Genomic DNA, 10,449 nt, shown 5'->3' with positions numbered 1-10,449 from the left:
GTTGGGGAATGTTGGCTTCCTCCGTCACTGAAGCAAGCAAGCCTCATGTTCGCTTCAAGCTGCCTGGCTGCTGGCCACCATCGTGGCTGGCAGTTAATTTGCATATCGCCCTGATTAGCCAATGGGAAGGGTAGCAGAGGTATGGCTAATTACCATGTTTTTCTTTTATTAGATAGGATTAATCATAAGCCTGGTGCATGAATTTGTGCACCAGTGGGGTCCCTCGGCCTGGCCTGCCCGATCAGGCCCAAACCAGCTCTGACATCCCCCAAGCGGTCCTGGATTGCAAGAGGGTTCAGGCTGAGGGACCCCACCAGTGCATGATCAGGGCTGGAGAGGCACACAAGAGGTCGGCCACCCAGAGAGGGACCGTGGGAGGCTCCAGGGCATGTCTGGCTCATCTGGCCCAGTCTTGATTGGCCGGACCCTAGCAGCAAGCTAACCTACCAGTCAGAGTGTCTGCCCCCTGGTGGTCAGTGCACATCATAGCAAGCATTGAGTGGCCTTAGCATATCATTAGCGTATTAAGCTGTGATTGGTTGAACGGATGACCAGATGACTGAACACTTAGCATATTAGGCTTTTATTATATAGGATTATATTAATTATATTATATTTATCATATTATATTATATTATATTAATTATTATATTATTCAAGAAATAATGCCAAAGACTTGGAAAGGTACAAAAATGGCAACAAAATGATAAATGGTTATCAATATTTATAACTGGGAAGAAAGGAGGGAAATTAGCTTTGTGTTCATTAGAACAGACAAGTTAGAAGAGATAACTATTGAAGTGTCTAAAACTCTGCAGGGTATCAAGAAGGAAGAAACAGGAAATAGTTCAAGAGCAAAAACAGAACATGAGCAGAAAGGAACAAAGAACTGTGCATTAAAGGGAATTCAGAAGCAAGGACTGCACAGAGTAATTACAGTGGTCAGCAGAAAAGGCTTCTGACATCAGACAGGCAAACTCTATACCCTGAATGTATTTTCACAAGGAGTCAGGTGAGTATTTGGGGGAAGGGGTGGAGGAGGGGCGTCTACAAGGCACAGAACCTTCAGGAAGACAGATGCATTTGTCAGGACAACGTGGCTGCTTTCCTTCCTGAAATGCGAGCTGTTCTCCCTCATTAAGTTAACACACTGATCTGGCACAGCCACATCCTGGAATCCTGAAATCATCAGCTTCCATTTAAGCTTTTCATTTCTTATATGCTTAATTTGACTTAGTCAGCTTGATGGCAAGTTTGCAATATTATAAATATGCATATGGCATGGTATCTGCCACCATCTAATCCTGACTTATTTGCCTATCAGAGATAGCATAAGCCAGATAGGATGTGCAGCTGGGCAAACCTCCAGGTCTGGAATTCAAGTTCAGTCTTGGTAAACATCAGATAAGGCTGAATGCTTATCTAAACTGGTCAGTCCCAAGGAGCCTCTGCCCTTTCTCCAACCACGATTGGCGGGAGCGGAAAAAATTAAAGAGCAACCCATATCAACCACAATTTTATAATTTGGTCTATTATTGTTATGAATTATTTTGACACCAAGTGTTCACATTTAGAGGCAAACCAATGCCTGTTCTTCTCTGTGAGAATATGGGCCCTAAGTGACAGTCTCCCTGAACATTAAAAGGTAGAAAAATTCAGAAAGTAGTTGGTGCTGAGTCACCTCAGTTCATCCATGAGGAGGAAGTTCAGTCTCATAGGAAGAAGTCTTATTTTATTTCCCCCTCAATCTTATTCAACCCTCCTGCATCCACAAGACATTGCTGTTAAATACCTCTTCTAAAACATCAATCTCTTTCTTCCCCTTCAACCTATAAATATGCTCAAACATCTCCCTCAAAAGGGCCTCTTCCCTGCTTATAACCATGGCTCATCCCTTTACAAAGAAAATTCTCTAAGAAAAAGATAAAAGTACAATCTCATGGCTCTGCTTCTTCACAACAGCCCAGCTCCCCATTAAATCCACTGGCCCTGCAATTTGGTTTCTGGACCCACCAGTACACTGAAACCGCTTTGGCAAAGGTCACTAATGACCTCCTATTCCTGCTTCCTTTGGCCTCACAGACGTCACTGCCTCCCAGTTGCTCTTCATCTCCCTGTCTGCATCTTGTTTAGTTCCACGGATTCCTCTTGCTCTAAGTACTCCTTCAAGTGATGTTTCCAAGATTACCTCATTACTCTGTTTCTTCCCACTTTACTATTTCTCTGAGCTTCCTTATGTGATCTCTAAATATCATTTCTCACCCACATTCCAAACTTCCCCAATGAGTATTTCCATTCCAAACCTTTGCTTGATTCCTATAACTTCAAATGAAACTGTCTGCAATGCATTATCTGGCTGTCCCTCATACACCCCAAGCTTATTACACAGATAACTGTAACTAGCTGACCTTCAATCCCTTTGCCCATCTGCCAGTCTCTAATTTTTCCTCTTCCTACTGTGCTTCTATTAATGGAAAGTAATAAATGGAGAGATAATCTTAGATTTTTCTTTTTCCTTCAATATCCACATCCAGTTACTCAACAGTTCTGTACATTCTACTTCCAAAAATTTTGTTTAGATTCAGTTTCCATTTCTGTTTCATTGCCTGTTTTTACTTCATATTCCACTCAATCTATTGAAATAGTGTCTTTTTTGGTACTTCAGATGTTAGTTCCACTCTTCTCGAATTCCTCCGTTAGCAAGGTTTTGTATTAATCAAATCTGATCACATTACTGCCCTGCTTATCCAAGGCCATTTACTCTATCAACCACCAGAAACAATTCTCTAAACTTTGCTTCCATATTCAGTTTCATCCCCCACCATTATTTCCTGCTCCACCCAACCTTTCCTGAGCCTTTCAATGTCCTTGAGGACAACACACTCCCTTGACCTTGGTGACACTACAAAGGTCCTCCTCTGCTGAAACACCTTTCCTCCCACTCCAATTATTTACCTGAAAACCTTTCCTTATGTTTCAAGGCTTATTTTAAACATCATTTTGACACATTTTCCTTGATCCTCCCCACCTAACACCAGTCAGAGTTAGGCATACTTTGAACTATACACCTAAAGCACTTAGTAAAAGTCTCTATTACAGCTGATCATACATGTGGTCTCCACATGGTTTACAGCACTATCCCCTGCTAGATTCTGAGCTTCAGGAGGTCAAGTATGTTGTCTTATCCTTTTTTTTTTTGGCTTCCCCTAGTAGAGTGACTGGTATATAATAGATACTAATAAGTGTTTATTGAAATCAATAAAAAGTTTTGTTAATTGTTTCCCATGGGGGTGGGATGTTCAAGTTCACATGGTACCAATGGCTGGGAAAGAACACCACGTGATTTCTTCTAATATGAAAAGTCAAGAAGAAGATAGGACTGAGCAACTTTCTCTAAGCTTGCTTGAAAAATTCCCATGAATTTAAGCCACTAAAAAAAGTTTTAATCTATGCTCACCCTCCCCCCATAAAAGTTGAAAGAATTCAAGTTTTTGAGCAAATGCTTCCTAACTAACCCCAGAAGGTATTTTAGAGGTGTCTAGATCTGAATTTTCTTAGAAAAGTTTAATAGTAGCAACACATGTGGTATATGTAGCATTTTTTCCCTAAATGTTTCCATCTTTATCTTGGCTTATATTTTCACAAATCTAGCCAGCAGATATGAGAATATACTGAGATTTCATTTAGCATATGAAGAAACCAAGGACTCAAGATGTTAGGTAATTTTCTCAGAATTGTACAGTGTGTCAACAACTGATTGGTATCCAGCCTCCTAAATTCACATCATATTCTAACAACCTAAATTGGTTATCTTCTTTCTAAAGGGTCCTCTTTCTCTTGTCATTTTTTATTAATAATATATTCATGGATTATATAATGATTTTATTAAGAGCTATGATAAAAGATAAAAACTAATCAATTTAGAGTTAGGAGGCCTGAACTTAAGACATTTAGCAGAGGATCATGAAGGGAGAACTTGGAGCTGGAAGATATGGGCTCAATTCGAGCCCCACTGCTTTAGGGTTAGACTATCTTGGGCAAGTCACCTCACTTCTCTGAACCTTAGTCCCCTTAAATACAAAATGGGATAACAATGTTTACACCATTTACTACATGGTCTTGTGAGATGGAGCACATGAAGCCACTTTGTAAAGTGCAAAATCTCTACAGTGATACTGAAAGCCCATGTGGAGTGTGTACTGTGGGCAAGATGGTGCTCTAAGTATTCTACTCACAATGATTCCACAGAGTAGAGATTATTACTGTTCACACTTTACAGAAGAGAAACTCAGGACATGCAGGAGTCAAGTAACTTTTCTAAAATCATACAGGTAAGAAATGGAGCTAGGACTGAACCCACACAGTGAAATGTCCAAGCTCATCTCTAAGCCACTTAATTATGCTGGCTCCCGGGCCAACACACTGAATACCTTCATGTTCTAGGATCGTAGGATATGTTAAGTCACTGAATTGCTCCTCATGTGCATTATCTTACTCAATTCCCTCTACAACCCTATGTTTATCCAGAGGCAGTGAGTAAAGATAATGAAGTTCCATACTTGCTCCTCTGGTCTATTCTGAACACAGCGGCCACAGCGAGCTCTCTTTGCGCAAAGCTCACTGATGCTTCCCATCTCATTCAAAGTAAAATCCGAACTCTTTTCCATGGCCTAGAAGACCCTCTACACTTTAGCCCTTTGCTGTGTCCTTCCTCCCTCACTTCTCAATTCCAGGCTTTGCTGTTGTTGAAAAGTGTCAGACATTCTCCTGATTCAGAGCCGCTTTCTCTACTGTTGCCTCTGCTTAGAATATCCTTATTCAGGTCAGGACGGGGCTCATTCCTCTGCTTCATTCAGGTCTCTGTTTTTGTTTTTATTGTAAATGACCTATCAGCGGCTCTTTTTACTATTCATATAAGATAGGAATTACCTCATCTCCCTCGACAGTCTCTAACTCCTTACCCTGCCTTTGTTTTTCTTCATGGTACCCATTATCATTGGCATCCCCTTACAGCATATGATAGGTTTTATATTTATTTTTCTATTACCTTTTCCCCTCTTTCCTTGTATGCATAAATATACATAAACACTTCCTCTCTCTTCACACCACAACACACACACACACACACACACACACACACACACACACACCAGCTACTTACCAAAGTTCTTGGTTGTGTTTTCTGCTATTACCCTCTGGTACCTAGAATAGTGCCTGACTCATAGCAAAATCCTCCAAACTGACACCTTGTGTGAATAAATAATTATATGACCTCATAGAGTTTAAAATCTGGTTAAAAAAAAGGCAAAGGAGCCTTTATTATCAATTCTTCAGAAACAACTGACAGTGACAGGAAAATCTTGGGTGGCATATTTTTGCTCCACTTTTTAGAAGCTTTCTAGAGCTCCAAACACAGTCCTTTGTTATAAAATAAGGTTGAGTAAATATGACCAAATCCTATGTAATAAAACCCTAATACGCTTAGTGTCCAGTCATCCGTTCAACCAATCAAAGTGTAATATACTAATGATATGCTAAGGCTGCTCAACTGCTTGCTATGACGTTCACTGACCACCAGGGGGAAGATGCTTCAACCTGTAGGTTAGCTTGCTGCTGGGGTCCAGCCAATTGGGACAGAGCGAGATGAGCTGAACATGCCCTGGAGCCCTCTCATAGTCCCTCCCAGGCTGCCCAACCTCCTGCGTCCCTCCCTAGCCCCGATCATACACCAGTGGGGTCCCTTGGCCTGGCCTATGCCCTCTTGCAATCTGGGAATCCTCCGGGGATTTTAGAGAGCCAGTTTTGGCCTGATCCCACAGGTGCAAGATCAGGACCCCACTGGTGCAGGCCTCTAGTAATATATAATCAAAGCTCTTTCCCACAGAAGTGCCTACCTTTTGCTTCTAACCAGATAATGGCTTACTTCATTTTCAGTGGCAAATCCTATATAATAAAGAGGTAATATGCAAATTAACCATCATGCTCTTGCACAAGATGGCTGCCCCCATGTGGTCACAAGATGGCCGGCAGGGGAAAGCAGTTAGGGGTACCCAGACCTTCAGGGGAGGGCAGTTGGGGGAGACCAGGCTGGCAGGAGAGGGTAGTTGGGTACAACCAGGTCTGCAGGGGAGGGAGGGTAGTTGTGGGGGACCAGGCCTGCAGGGGAGGCAGTTAGGGGTGACCAAGCCTGCAGGGGAGGGCAGTTAGGGGTGATCGGGTTAGCACAGGAGGGCAGTTAGGGGAAATTGGGATGGCAAGGGAGCAGTTAGGCATCAATCAGGCTGGCAGGGTAGCGATTAGGGGGTGATCAGGCTGGCAGGCAGGTGAGCAATTGGGAGCCAGCAGTCCTGGATTGTGAGAAGGATGTCCAACTGCCAGTTTAAACAATCAAAGGAACTTATTCAAGGGCTCCCACTTGAAACAAGTTAGGGGTACCCAGACCTTCAGGGGAGGGCAGCTGGGGGAGACCAGGCTGGCAGGAGAGGGCAGTTGGGTTGACCAGGCCAATAGGGGAGGGCAGTTGGGTACAACCAGGTCTGCAGGGGAGGGAGGGTAGTTGTGGGGGACCAGGCCTGCAGGGGAGGCAGTTAGGGGTGACCAAGCCTGCAGGGGAGGGCAGTTAGGGGTGATCAGGTTAGCACAGGAGGGCAGTTAGGGAAAATTGGGCTGGCAAGGGAGCAGTTAGGCATCAATCAGGCTGGCAGGGTAGCGATTAGGGGGTGATCAGGCTGGCAGGCAGGTGAGCAATTGGGAGCCAGCAGTCCTGGATTGTGAGAAGGATGTCCAACTGCCAGTTTAAACAATCAAAGGAACTTATTCAAGGGCTCCCACCCACCTTGAAACATGAACAGGACATGGGGCTAAATTTGGGGTTCCAATTCCCACCCCCAAACCAGCAGTTGGACATCCCCCGAGGGGTCCCAAATTGGAAAGGGTACAGGCTGGGCTGACGGACTTCCCCCCAGTGCACAAATTTTGTGTACTAGGCCTCTAATAAGGGATTAAAAATTCACCTGACCAGGATATAAAGTTGAGGCATATGCAAAAAAAAATTTTTTTAATTTCTAATCTGTTTTATGAGAAGTTTTCATTTAATTAGGAGTCACAATGCAGTTGTATTATCACCATTTTGTGGAAGAATTGCTCAGAACCCAGGAAACTATTTCCTGGCTACATTAGGTACCTCAAATTCTTTCCTTTCTATGAAGCATTGGGATCAGAGAGAAAAGCATGGGCTGTGGATTCAGACAAAATTGGTTTTAAAATGTGTATCTGCTACATATCAACTGTGTGATTTCAGTGTCTTGCCTAACCTTCCCCATTCCTGCCTATCTAAAATTGCATTTGTAATATATACTCACTAGAACTTTTGTGAATGTTTGGTTAAATTATGTAGTAATGTACCCAAGTGGTCTTGGGGCTGAAAAGTCTGTTAGCTTCTCTTTGTCTTAACATAAAAAAAATTACTTTCAACTAATTCTTAATAGAGAATGCAGAATAAAAATATTATTTTATCATTTGCTTTTGAAATGAAGATTTTGAATGTTTCTCCAGAAATGTCAAGGGACCTGGGGATCTAGGGACTCTAACAAAAAGGCCTAGTGTCAAATAATAAGGTAGGGGGTTCATGAAAATTCTTGCATTTACCTTCCATACATTGAGATCCAATAGATAGTGGTTGTCTTTACAGCTTCCATCCCTTAAATTTGGTAAGAAAAGAAGAACTGCTCAAATCTTTAGTCTGTAGGAGGAGATATAAGATAAAATGCAAGAAGAACTTTGATATAAAGAGGAGCCCAAAACATGACGTGTCCCTAGGGAATGTCAGCTCTCTTTTGTCTGACTCTTTTCTCTCTCTCTCTCTCTCTCTCTCTCTCTCTCTCTCTCTCTCTCTCTCACACACACACACAACACACACACACAAATACTGAGAAACTTCAAAGTCACTGGCTTAAAAAAAACTTTAAAACAGCCAGGGTACCAAGAAAGCAGTCCCTTTTCTGCCCTGAGTTATATAGAGAGCAGTTTGGATCTTCATATCTAATACAGTGCCAGAACCCAGCCAGTCCCTGGAATGTCATGAATTTTGCATGTAGGCTAAGTGTGCCTTTAGTCCATCGCCATTTGGGGGTGGGAATTAGAACCCCAAATTTAGCCCCATGTCCTGTTCATGTTTCAAGGGGGTGGGAGCCCTTGAATAAGTTCCTTTGATTGTTTAGGCTGATATCCCAGAATGCAGTAGAGAAATCTGTATCAGGAAGTAGCAACAAGAGAAACTCTGGGCCTGGCTGGTTTGGCTCAGTGGATAGAGCATTGGCCTATGGACCAAAGGGTCCCAGGTTCGATTCCAGTCAAGGGCACATGCCCAGGGTTGCAGACTCTATTCCCAGGGGGGACATGCAGGAGTCAGCCAATCAATGATTCTCTCTCATCATTGATGTTTCTATCTCTCTCTCCCTCTCTCTTCCTCTCTGAAATCATAAAAATATATTTTTTTTAAAAAAACAGAAACTCTGATTCTAAGAGGAAAAAATAACATGGATGTAATTATGCAAGGAAAGAGAACAACAACAAGCCATGAAGCTGTATGAAATAAATTTTCTTAAAAATCATGCTATAGCTCTCTTGGAAGAAAAATACAGCTAAGTATTGGTAACATGTTTAGATTCTTTTTTATTTTAAATATTTATTTCTCTTCACTGTTTACCTGCTACAACTTAAGGGCTTGATATATGCAAATCACTTACTTTGCAAGCACCTAAAGCACTGATGATGTTATGGAGGTATCTTAAGATAACTTGCCAGTGTGGCTTAGTTGGTTGGAGCATTGTCCCTTATACCAGAATATCAAAAGTTCAATATAGGTCAGGGCACATACCCAGGTTGTGCCCTTATCTTAGGTGAGGTGCATATGGCAGGCAACTGATGGATCTATCTTTCTTTCTCTCTCTCTCTCTCTCTCTCTCCCCCATTCTCTATGAGTCAAGTACTCTGCCAGTTGCTAACCACATAATAATAAATATGTTCGGAGACAAAATGGTGGCAGAATAGACGGATGTGTCCCAAGTCTTGTCCCAGAGCAGGTAGAACAAGCAACTAAATCAAATAACATCCACCCCGAATTGATGAAGTAGACACAGCTGGTGAAACAATCTGCAGCAGGGAAGGACAGAGGACCCCTGGAGAATGGTAAAATCAGGGATCTGGGATGGAGACAACTGCTGGACCTCCGAGCCCAGAGGGTCAGAGGGATACCGCACGGCACCGAGCTGTGTACCATGGGACAGACACAGCATCTGACTGTGGAAAGGAGATCCGCAGGACTGCTGTTGGCAGGGGATTCTAGATCTGGGTCCAAGGTCACAAGAGACTGAGCCCGGAGGGGGCATTCTGGATGGCTGCCCAGACCACGTGATGCTGGGAGGAGAGGGGCTCACAGAGGCCCAGTCTTTCCCCTCTTTTTGGTCTTTGCTTTTGTTCACTGAATTAGTTCATAGGACCTTTCAGATACGCTCACCTATGGCTGAGGTGCAGAACAAGTTGCAGACTTTTGGAGTCTGGGGAGAGGCTAGAGTGAGGAGAGGGCCTGGGAGAGGTGGCCATGAGTCTGACAGAGTCATACCTGACACTGGATGGCTGCCCAGACCACGTGATGCTGGGAGGAGAGGGGCTCACAGAGGCCCAGTCTTTCCCCTCTTTTTGGTCTTTGCTTTTGTTCACTGAATTAGTTCATAGGACCTTTCAGATACGCTCACCTATGGCTGAGGTGCAGGGGGAGTTGCAGACTTTTGGAGTCTGGGGAGAGGCTAGAGTGAGGAGAGGGCCTGGGAGAGGTGGCCATGAGTCTGACAGAGTCATACCTGACATGTGGGACCTAGACAGCCATTTTCTCCTGAAGAGATAGCCCCTCTCTGCAGTATCCAGACAACCAATACAGCCACACCCAGACTACGCCCTGAGTGGCACAAAGGGTAAAAAAAAAATCTGAATAGCACCGGAGAATCCACAGGGACTGGCCTAAAGAGTCCCAGCAACAGGAAACTGTCCCAGCAACAGGAAACTGAGAAGCAGCAGACAGTACAGAAGAGTGAGATCTTAAACCAGTCAAAGGAATGACATTTCACTTTTTCATTTTTATTTTATTTCATTATTATTTTATCTCTTTTTTCTTTATTTCCCTTTTTTCATTTGTTTCTTTATTTTCTATTTCTTTTCACATTATTTTTCTATCATTCTAATTTATTTTAATTTTTATCCCATTTTTAATCAATTTTTTTAAAAAATTTTATTATTATTATTTTCTTCTCTTTCTTCTTATTTACTCATCCTCTTTCTACTTCCTCCATATTGAACCAAGGTCCTCCCCATATTCATCCAATTCTTAACCTTATTTTCTGTATATAAGATTCTGCCCCATCCTCTTTACTGGATATTTAGTGTTTGTTTTGG

This window comes from Myotis davidii, unplaced genomic scaffold, assembly GCF_000327345.1.
Source record: "Myotis davidii unplaced genomic scaffold, ASM32734v1 scaffold967, whole genome shotgun sequence".
NCBI lineage: Eukaryota > Metazoa > Chordata > Mammalia > Chiroptera > Vespertilionidae > Myotis > Myotis davidii.
Note: the sequence above shows the minus strand (reverse complement) of the source record.